Source organism: Lagenorhynchus albirostris, chromosome 6, assembly GCF_949774975.1.
Source record: "Lagenorhynchus albirostris chromosome 6, mLagAlb1.1, whole genome shotgun sequence".
Taxonomy (NCBI): Eukaryota; Metazoa; Chordata; class Mammalia; order Artiodactyla; family Delphinidae; genus Lagenorhynchus; species Lagenorhynchus albirostris.
In genome coordinates, this window is record NC_083100.1 from 23,987,233 (window position 1) to 23,999,322 (window position 12,090).

The window sequence follows — 12,090 nt, forward strand, 5'->3', positions numbered from 1 at the left end:
ATGTGTATTATGAGAGATTAAACAATTTTTTTGCAAGAATTTAGAAAGATGTTAAAAATCTGAAGCAAAAAGTCTTAACTATCTCCCAGTTGGGAGAAAATGCTTTAACATTACTATAATAATATTCCAGGTTTGGAGTGGGCTCTCCAGGCTCCACCTTTGCTCTTAATAGTTGACCTTTTAGACCATGTGTTATTTGCAATCCCAGAATGATTGCTTCTGCTATGTAGTTTAAAAGATGTTTTCTTTTCTTTCTGTACAAGTGCAATACTTTTCTTGAAGTCTTAAAAACTATGGTTATTTTTCTCCTTCTTTCTTTAGTTAAAGACAAAAAGAAACCCTTGAAAATTATGGTATGTTAGTTAAAGGACACAACAAGCAAAAAGAAAAACACTCCACAGTCAAAAGATTAGAGAACGTGGAAACTACTGGTCTAATCTCATGGTATCTCTATTTAGGCTAAATTTTCTTTGCAATTAGTAATCTTTTGCCTGAGAAATGTGTCCTAAAGTTGAAATTCTTAGAGAGTGAATTTTTTTCTTAGACCCTTACCCAGTGTTTTAAATTAAGAACCTAGTATTTTTTTATTTCTCTATTCTCCTTTTGGAAATGAACTTTAAAATAAAAGTAAAGCACTTAGCTCAATTTTAAACACTTACCTATCACCTAGTGGAGAAAAATTTTAAGAAATATTTGGAGCACTCCTGTTTTCATACAAACTTAAGTAAGAGGTATTTTTCATATCATACATATTTATATGTAGTATTCTGATTTTCTTTTTTTTATACATACCTGTGTCCCTGTAGTAAAACTGCTGTAATGTAAATACATATTTGGTTTAAAAGATAACATTTCTTTGGCATTTCTTTTAAAGGCAGTTACTGCATTTGTACAGTATATGTCTTGGCCATTTTAGATTTTTTTTCTTTAACAATACCAAAGGTAATTAGACTACTTTAAAAACTAATTGCTTGACAGTTTCTAGGATATTTTAAGTTTTAGAAGCGAAAAAAAAATAGGTCAAACCAGTAAACCTCATTTTTTTTCAAACTAATAATTTGGGAAAATAAAAACTATTGTTTAAAAAAGATATATATATATATATATATATATAAATATATATGTAAAATTAAAATTCCAGACCTTGTGTGTCAGGTTTGCTCAGTGTAATGTAGTTTTTTTAAGGCTCAAATACCATACCTCAGAAAATGAGGTTTACTACGGAAATACTGAAACAGTCTTTGCAGCTGTGTGACAAGTCACTCTGCTATATTACCAGTTTGGAGACCTCCGCTAACAGTTTTGTCACTGCAGACTAAAATGTGGGACTTGTATTTTCTTTGTTTTTAATGCACACACATACATGTTCTGTGCATGTATGTGGGTATTGTGTATACGTGTATGAGTGTTGTATATGCATGTGTGAGTGTGTGTCTGTATGTATGTACAACTAAAGAAGCTGCAGAAACTTTGTAACACTTTGTGAAAAGGATTATATTATAAAGGTTTGTACTGTCTGAGTGCACAGCTACTGGAATAAATTTAGGGAATCTCAGGAACAAGCATATAATTTGTCCAAGATTTATTTCTTCTCAGAAGTGTAAGTGCAGTTTTTAATTCTGTATATTATTTAATATTTTACCAATAAAATAAACTTCTGACATAAAAAGTTTGCTATAAAAACTTTCTGGCGAAAATTCTGTACACAAACACATCTTTCAAATACAGAAAACTGAACTATTGAATCATATCAGGCTTAAGTTATCATTGCCATTGTGTATACATGTCTTGCTTTCTGACCCAGAGATTTGGGTACATGTGAGGTCAGAAACCTCCATCATTACTATGTAGTCCACCAAAGCAGAGAACAAAGTAACCTATGTTTTGTTAAGGATGACCTCTCTTTTCTCTTCAGGCAGTTTTCATATATATCTTATTTTACCCTTAAAACGAATCTTAAAGGTATGTATGTCAGAGCCTATCCCCTATTTATAGAAGAAAAAAGTAAGACCTGAGGGAAGAAAGTTGAGACTTGCTCCAGAGTACAGAGTAAATTACACAAGCCGTCCAAGTAATGGTCAATCACCATATTAGAAACCAGCATTTCTTAGGAATCAGACCAAGATTAGATTAAGTCATAGAGATTGTTCAATCACATAGGCAAAAATGGGTTTTCTGTTATACTACCACTTCAGGTTATACCACCACCATGTGAGTCGTAATCTCCTCAAATTTTACAAATATGGTTTGTTTTAACATAAGGTTTGTTGTTACAAATGTCTCCATAACTGGAAACGTAAAAGAACACATATGATTATAAACTCATTTTATTGAGCTTTAGCTATCTTTTATCCCCCATGCCAAGTTAAAGTCCACCATCACATTTGAGATGGCTGTTAGAATTTTCCTTCATCCATAAGTATTAGAATTTTATGAATATTTATCACATTCCCCAATAATTTCACTTCCACATGCCACAGAGAATGAAAAATGCTACATATTCAAATGAAATGTTACTTCATTGACCAGCCTTTAATCCAAAATACTAACCTACCTTGTGGGGGAAAAGTGCAAACAAATGAAGTAGCAAGGTTTAAAAGTGTTAAGCTTATGAAGGATCCCTTCAAGATCAGCAAGAAATATCAAATTCTCCTGACTTATAGTATCGACAGAAGCAAAATGAAAAAGATTTTTTAAGCCTGTCATATGTTCTTGATTTCTCTATTACAGTAGAGTCAGAGAAATGATAAATAATTGAAATCTTGATATGCTTGTAAGACTTTATCAACATGCTCAAGCCCAAGGGTTCCCTGGGGTGTGAGCCACCTGGTGAAGGAAGTTCATTTTTAGCATTTTAGCAACTCTGCCACTCTGCCTCTTGCTATTAGGGAGTACTAAGATGGACCCATTAAACATTCAACAAAACCTCATGTTTCGTTAATAGTCCTACTAACAGTTCCCGATGTGATTTTTTTTTTTTTTAACTTCTCGCTAGAGATACCAACAAGGATAACAACTGGTAAAACTGAATCTTGCTGCTTTTCTCTGGTTTGGCACAAAACTTGAGGGGGGTGCTTCCATAAACTAGCCTAACAGGCAGAGGGGAGGAATTGATAGAGTATAAAGTACCCATAATTCCATATAAAAATGGGGAAAATAAAGGGAGATCCCAGAAAATAAACAGATGCTCAATCTGAGAAAAAGAAATGTTAGCCTTTTTCTTTTTGTCCTTACTGCTGCTCTACAATCCCAAAACATGTCTTAGATCAGACCAACTACTTCTAACTTGAAGTTTTGTCAGGCACAGGACAAATCCCTCAAAACACAAGGAGGGGGAAGGGTAAGCTGGGACAAAGTGAGAGGGCATTGAAATTACATTTGGTATATATACTACCAAATGTAAAATAGCTAGTGGGAAGCAGCTACGTAGCACAGGGAGATCAGCTCCGTGCTTTGTGACCACCTAGAGGGGTGAGATAGGGAGGGTGGGCGGGAGATGCAAGAAGGAGGGGATATGGGGATATATGTATATGTATAACTGATTCACTCTGTTATATAGCAGAAACTAACACAACATTGTAAAGCAATTATACTCCAATAAAGATTTTAAAAAAACAGTAAAAACAGCTGCTGCACATATAGTGTTGAGTTGTTTGTTCTAGAAGCCCTTAAAAGAGCTACATGAACCTGATCATCTGACCCATTGGAACATATGCAAAGAAGCAAGATTTTTAAATGCACAGGAAAAACCAAAGGTAAAAATGAAGGTAAGGGTGTATGTGTGGGGCACTACTGGACCTTAGGTAAGCCTATGCCTAAAGAGGCAAGAGTCATGCAGTATTGTCATTTTACCTCAGCTGATGGAGACTGGGATCAGAATCAGCTGTCTCCACTGGGAGGGTTTTGTGAAATCCCTTGATAGGGAAGTAGGAGAATTTAAGAGGGAATGGGAATAAAGTCCCTATTATCTCAAAGCCCTGGGCCCACGTATTGGTTCTGGTTTGGTGGATATAAAAGCTTGAGAGACTATGGCCCACACAGCTTTTGCAAATGATGGGGGAGTTTCTAACATTCCCCATTCAGAAGTAGGGATGGGGAGACCTAGGGCATTTGGCTATTAGAGCAATAAAAGTGGATGTGTATCTTGGAAGCAGAATATCCCAGTCTAGGGAGTAAGTGGCCTTATTTTCTTTCGTATTTTTTTCCTTCTTCCCCTGTTTTTTCTCATGATGTCATGTAGTTCATCTACATCTCTTTCCAGCGTCTTTCTCACCACCCTCCTCATCTGTGTCCGCACCAACCTTTTCTCTTTCCCCTCTCTTCTCAACATAACCGGTTGCACCATTTGCTATCTGTTCTTCTTCACCCTGTCACAATTCTGATTAATCTGAAATACAGCCATTTTTAATATAAGTAATTTAGTGCAACCAGAATATGAGTTTTAAGTATGCTTTTTTACAAGGACTTTACAAATTAGCACAGCTGTTAACTGGATTTATCTAATTTACTCTCAAAGTTCTCATGGAAATTGTAGGCTACCTGATACTTTATTAATAACAGGTTCAGGTTGTTGTGATTTTGTTCATAAACACCCCCAATAAGTGAAAAAGCTAAAACTAGACTCTTAATTCTATATATACTTAGTCCAGTGTTTCATTTCAAAAGAAGTGTATTCAGCATTTGATTGATAAGCCCCACTAATAAAGGGGAATAACAGATTTATAGTCTGAATGTTTGTGTCCACCCAAAATTCACATGGTGAAATCGCAATGTTAATTCGATGGTCTTAGGAGGAGGTGTCTCTGGGAGGTGATCAGGTCATGAGAGTGGAGCCCTCATGAATGGGATTAATTCCCTTAAAAAAGAGACCTCACAGAGCTCCCTAGTGCCTTCCACTATGTGAGGACACAGCAAGAAGCCACCAGCTATGAATCGGGAAGAGGACCTTCACCAGAATGCGAACATACTGGTGCCTTGATCTTGGACTTTCAGCCTCCAGAATTGTGAGAAATAAATTTCTGTTGTCTATAAGCTACTCAGTGTGTGGTCTTTTGTTATATCAGCCCAAATGGACAAAGACAGCAAATATTATAAGGTAGTGATAACAAAAAATAATGTTTCAACAGTCATACCTTATAAGTAATGTTTTGCTTATTGTGATTTTTAAACAGAATGGTTCCAGATAAACTCATTGACACAGTCAGAAAGGCTAAGAAACAGCATTAAGTAGCAGGGCAAAAATAATCTGGAATTAACACTTTTCTGCAGAAATTTTAAAGATGGATAAATTATCCTAAACATGGTCTTCTGAAAACTGCCTTCATGCTTGATTTAAATAAGTGTGGGCTTTTGTTTACCAAGTTTCCTCCATAATTAATGGCATTCTTTGCCTATCCATATCAGTCTATCCATATCCTTATACTCCTTTTCTTTCCTTACTGCAGAATATAATTTCCAATATTTACGCTTGTTTTCCAACTCCTTTCTATTTAAAACTCTTGAGCTAACTTGTCATGAGTAATATGAAGATATTTGTAGTGGAAGCACTGGCCATGATATCCAAGTGTTTGCAATGATAAGTTGTCACTTTATGGTATCTTCCAAATTCTGTAAGTGGCCTAGATATTGTGCTTATTCTTGTTAGGTGCTAAAACCTATCTACTAATTTACCACTTTGTTAATTCTGTAGCCTAAGGGAGTTTCCAAGATTCACTCCAGTTCCAACTCTAGCCATTATGAAGTGAGTGATATATTTATGATAAAATCCGACCTGATATCGTGTACCCTCAGGATTGAGACATGTACAACCATCTGGAATTTCTTGGCTTTGACCTGACAAGTTCCCCAGTCTTCAGGAATGGTTGCTGTAGTTACGCCTACCACCATGTTCCCTTGTCTTCTACAATATAAGTAAGTAACCTGATATTTTGGCCTTCAAACACTCTATCCTTTGTCTCCCCACCTCACCCCACCTCCCTTCTTGTTTTATTTATTTGCATCAGATTGTGACATGTATATATATTACTATCATTTGATAACACTCAAGGGAAAAAAAAAACTGGGACAGCAAATGACTCATGTTTTTCCAAACTCTTAGCCAAATTACTTTGTAGTCATCCTAACGAATAGTAGAGTTTGGCTATACCAATGTATTACACTAATATATTTTCCAAGTTACAAGTATAGACCCAGAGTCTTCTGCTTTCTTCTTTAATGTTTTGACAAGTCTGATTATAGCTAAGAATGTGATCACTTGATCACATAATGAGCATGGGGAAAACTCTGCTTCAGGCACAGGTAAAGGGACAACAGCACTTTATTCGCCAAGAAGAATTTAAATAGCTTTCTTGGGTCTTTGAGATATGAAATGAGTTGTTGTCTAATTCTTTTGAATTAGCACTATGTTATTATCTCTCTTACATTTTTTAAATTGAAACTCTAAAATAGACACCGATATTATCTATTTAAACTAGAGTATGCTGAAAAACACTCTCTGCCTTAATTATAAAAATGTGGCTTGGGCTTTTTAAAAATTATTAAACATCCTCTTGAGATACCTGCCACCACATTCAATATGACCTTTTTCAGCGTTAATAACATTCTCCTTTGTGCTATATTTTGAACTCTTCTTAGAGTAATTTATCCTGGGCATAGTTTCTAACCTATAGAAAACTTAACTCTGAAGAGCTTGATATTGTGTGGTGACTTTGAGGCCATGTAAAAATTTGCTCACATATCATTCTATCAATGTAGATTATCTTAATGATGTAGGTTTTTTTTTAAGATGAAGTATGTTAGATATGCTTGGATCAGTTATATTATACTCCTGTATGTGACTCAGAAAACATGGCACAATTATCCCAGTTTAAAGAAAGCCTCCCAAAATGACCAAGATAAATGGAGGGCACGTGTTTTCTTTTCTGTGATCATGTGGCTCATATTAATGTCCGTACGCCTTGCCAGCCGCATTTCCAATGTGTGTATAACCCAACTACAATTATTAGTCACCACATAGAGGTTTATAAGTAGCTTTGGGTAATGCTAGTGTTCCATGGTAACCTAGCATATTCAAGCATCAGGATTGGTGATCTCTCAGCTGCTGCTTTTGGACAGTCAGTGTCACCTATAATACACCAGCAGAGGGTTAAGGTACAACTAGTATAATGTGTTCACTTGTTACATTTTAAGTTTGTAAACTTTCTGGGTTCCATTTATCTGCTGTTTGTTCTTTAGTTCTCTGGAGGCTGAGTTATAAATAACCCTTGTATTTCTCAGAAGCAAAGACTTTTTCTACTTTTCTCATTTTTAAGTAAGACTTATTTTCACTATTTTGAACCTGTGTAAATTACAAATGCAATAGTCTGGAAAAGGAAAAGAGCTTTAGCTTCTAAATTTGTTTTGGTCTGTGAAATCTAAATTCATCCCATTTGTCCAGCTATTATGGCAGAACTCCATAATAAAACTAATTTGGAGAAACAAGGACAGCAATATCATTGGCCATCTGAATGACAGTAAGAGTGAATGACCCACCCCACTGCATTTATCACTATGTACAAAACAGGCCTGATTGTTTGTGTGTGTGTGTGTGTGTGTGTGTGTGTGTGTGTGTGTGTGTGTGTGTGTGTGTGTGTGTGTGTGTGTGTGTGTGTGTGTGTGTGTGTGTGTGTGTGTGTGTGTGTGTGTGTGTGTGTGTGTGTGTGTGTGTGTGTGTGTGTGGTATGCGGGCCTCTCACTGTCGCGGCACCTCCCGTTGCAGAGCACAGGCTCCGGACACGCAGGCTCAGCGGCCAGCCGCTCCGCGGCATGTGGGATCTTCCCAGACCAGGGCACGAACCCGTGTCCCCTGCAGCAGCAGGCGGGCTCTCAACCACTGCTCCACCAGGGAAGCCCAGGCCTGATTTATATGGAGTAACACCTATTTCATGACACAGCAAGGCCTTTTGATATTTTACTCTAAGTATAAAGTTAGGCTACATATGGGTCTAAGTCCTTGATCATTTTATTAATATTAAACATAGAATATTTAGGAGATACAGTTATGAAAGCATGTACACATTTTAAAATCTAGATTTAAACCTGATTCTGTCAAGGTGAAGGGAGTAAATTATTTGAAGATGTAAAGGTTTTTTTTCCTTTTGAGAACCTTGAAGAAATTACTTGGTAAATAGCTCTAGAAGAACAAAAAACAAGTATGAAGCAACATATTCACACTTTCATTCTAGGATTCTGGCCCAGTGAACATTATTTATTCTGGGATTCTTGACAAGGTTACTTTGAGTCCTTGAAGTTTAAGCAAATGTCTACAGAATTAGCCTGTAGGATGAGGCTTTAAGAGGATAGAATGTGCAGATGATTTTGTTTCCAAAATTAACTTTGAGTCTACTTTGAAAGTTTGAGGAGACCGTAAGCTCTGTCCCTCTCCTTTCTATACCATCTCCTCTTTTTGTGCATGTTTGGTTCCTGTTACAGTATTCACTAGTAAAATCATCTAAAATTTAAGGGATTAGAATGTCTACTGCAGGCAAGCCACTTTGCTAAGTACTACAGGGAGTTCATTCTTTTATTCAGTACTTCCAGTGTGTCAGATTGGGTGCTTATAATATTGAATATGACAAAGTCTGTATACTCAAAGAAATTATCTTACACTGAGGAAGAAAACAAATAATTAGGAATAAAACATGATAGTCATTACTATAAATGTAAAAGTAAAATGCTGTGAAGATAAATAGAAGGGGAACCTAATTTAGCACTGGAGCAAGAAAAAACATCCTGGTAGAAGTGACATCTAAGCTGAGTCCAGAAGGATAAATCGAAGTAAATTTGATGAATGTGGAAAACTGAGAGAGGAAGATGGAAAGTGTGTTCTATGCAGAGGGAAGACATCTACAAACTCCTGGAGAGGAGGGTAGAGAGAAAACAGACAGATGGACAAGAGGAATAGGACAAAGGAGAATCAGAAAGAGATGACAGAAAGAGAATAAATATGAATGGTTACCTTCAGGAAATTGCATGCTCAATATGGCTGGAGTGTATGATGAGAACAGAAACATAGCAAGAGATAAAACTGGAGAGGTGAGTAAGTAGAGTCAGATATTAGGGCTTTGTTTTTTTAATTCAAGGAATTTGAATCTATACCAAGGGAAACAAGAACCAATGAAGATTCTATTGGGGAGTAACATGGTTAGATTTGCAAAATTGCTTGGGCTTCAGTATGAGACTAGGTTGGAGGGATGCCAGACAGGAAGTAGAAGTTGCTACAGTAAATCCTAGAAAAAGATCATGGTGGCTGATGCTATGGGAGTGGTCTGGAAATGGACAGATGTGCTTAGACTCCAAAGATACTTAAAAGGTAGAGGTGCTGGACTGGTGATTGGTTGTATGTAGGTGGCGAAGAAGAAGGATAAATTGAGGATGATACCCTAGTTTCTGAGTCAGAAAAGTAAGTACACAGTGGTGCCATTTTTTGATGTCAAAATCACAGTGGGGAGAAACAGATTTGAGGGGTAGAAAGAGGAGGAACATATTGAACATGTTGAGTGTGAAATACCAGTGTGACATCCAAATGGAGATGTCTAGTAGGAAATCGAAGATACTAGGTTAATATCAGGAGAGAGATCTGAGCTTAAGTTCATGTAAACTTCACTTGGATGTCATACTGGTATTTCACACAATATGACATATAAAATATATGGTATGTATATTATATATAGACACATACATATATATGGTAATATGAAATCACAGAGTGGATGAGATCATCTAGGGAGAGTGTACAGCAAAAAAGCAAACTTTAAAGTTAAACTCAAGGGATTAAAGTGTAAAGTGTAAGAAGAGTTTTATCAAGGAATGCATAAAACAATAGAAGGAATGAGATGTACAGAAATGATTATAAAGAAAAGTTGTGACCAAGAATCAAAACACAGGTACCAGGAGAAGGTGTTAGGGCCAGAAATAGCCTCATAGAAAAGGTGGGATTTAAGAGAGATTTTGAGGGGCTTCCCTGGTGGCACAGTGGTTAAGAATGTGCCTGTCAATGCAGGGGACACGGGTTCAAGCCCTGATCCGGGAATATCTCACATGTGGCAGAGCAACTAAGCCCGTGAGCCACAACTACTGAGCCCACGTGCCACAACTACTGAAGCCCTTGTGCCTAGAGCCCATGCTCTGCAGCAAGAGAAGCCCGCGCACCGCAACGAGTAGTAGCCATTGCTCGCCACAAATAGAGAAAGCCCGCGCACAGCAACAAAGACCCAATGCAGCCAAAAAATAAATAAATAAGAGAGATTTTGAAAATTCTGTTGGGAAGTTCTCAGAAAGATAACTAAAAAGTTAAGTTGAAATTGTGTTACAAAAGAATTTTAAGGGAAAGCTTCCTCAATTTTAAGTTCCTCTGAATTTGAATGTGTCTAAAATAAACACAGAGCACAACCAGAGACCTCACACAGGCACAGACACAGACCGCCCCTTGGCCAGAGAGTGAATCCCCATATACCTCAGCTGGGGTGGTGGGTGGTGTCCAGTCATGTGTCTCCTTCTCTCAAGAAGGTTTGAACAGTTTTTTGTTTCTCTTTGTGATGTATGCAATAGAATACCATTTAAAATTGTTCTTTTATAGATGTGGCATATATGTGTAAAAAAAATAGGTGTATGTTTGCAGTTATTTAAATGTGCCATGCATTATCATCTTATTTTGAGCTAGAGGTTTCGTCTCAATTTACAGAGCTAGAAACAGGGGTCCTCACCACGAGGCTTCTGGTGAATCTATTTACATAAGCCTTTTTTCTCCACCACCAACTCATCACATGACTGGGAACTGGGGTTTCATAGTCAGATGGTGTTCAAGGTCACACTAAGGCAGGATGTACAGTTATAGAACAACCCTGTAGCCCGACAGAGCTTTTAGACAATCTCTTTTACCTACATAGGCTTCTCTGGAACCACTTTTTAACCACAATGTGTTACTGGTCTTCTGGTAACCTGCGTGCTTTGTAGTAAAATTAACTATGTTTTCCCATTTATTATCATACAAATCTTCAGCTATGCACACAGATATAAATTAACTGGATACATAAAATATACGATGCCCAATATTTTCGCAGGCTATGTAGGAGGGCATTTTACAAATACAATATAGAAAGAATTTCACATCATAATATATGGATTATTTAAAATCTATCATCTTAAGAGAGAGCCTCTTCTATTATATGTATATATTATAAAAATTAATAAAGTTAATTATGGGTGACAACATTTCATCTGAAATAGAAAGTTTATGACAGGACTTCTAGGTAACACTAAACCCACTCATGAGTTTGTGATTATTATGTATCATGGTGCTATGCAATAGAAATGTAATATGTCCCACAAATACAAACTACATACGTGACTTAAAATTTTTCTAATAGCCACATTTAAAATAAGCAAGTGAAATTAAATTTAATAGTTTTTGTATTCCAATATATCTAATATACCTAATATTAGCATAAAAAATCTTATATTTTACCTTCGTTTTTCATGGTCTTTGAAATCCTGTTTTTATCTTACATTTACAATGTATCTCAATTTGGACTAGACATATTTCACTAGCCACATTCCAAGGACTCAGTAGCAGATCTTTGATCTGTCTTAACAGTTAAACTCAATTGTATAAATAATCCTGTATTGTAGTAATGACCACAGCTACCTTTTATTAAGTTATGTAACAGTCACTGTGGTGATTTCCATGTTTTTCTTTTTTCATCCTCAAAAGAATCATATGACGTAGATGTTACTGTCCACCCCATTTTCTAGTTGGAGTAACGAGAGACTTAAGAGTTTAATGGCTTGCTTAAATCTATGGAGTTAACCTGTGATAATCCAGGGATACAAATATGAAGATAATTATATATCTCAATATATTTTATGTTTTAGATAATTTTGTACTTTTAATTTTCAGTGAAGATAGCCGATTTGATTTTAGGGGAAGTAAATGTGTGGAAAAGTGATTGAAGTGAAAGGTGGAAAGGGAGAGACCACTTGACCCACCCACCTTGCTTGTGGATTAAGAATTTATGAATAGTAAAGAAAAACAAAAGAGATGATGTTACAAAG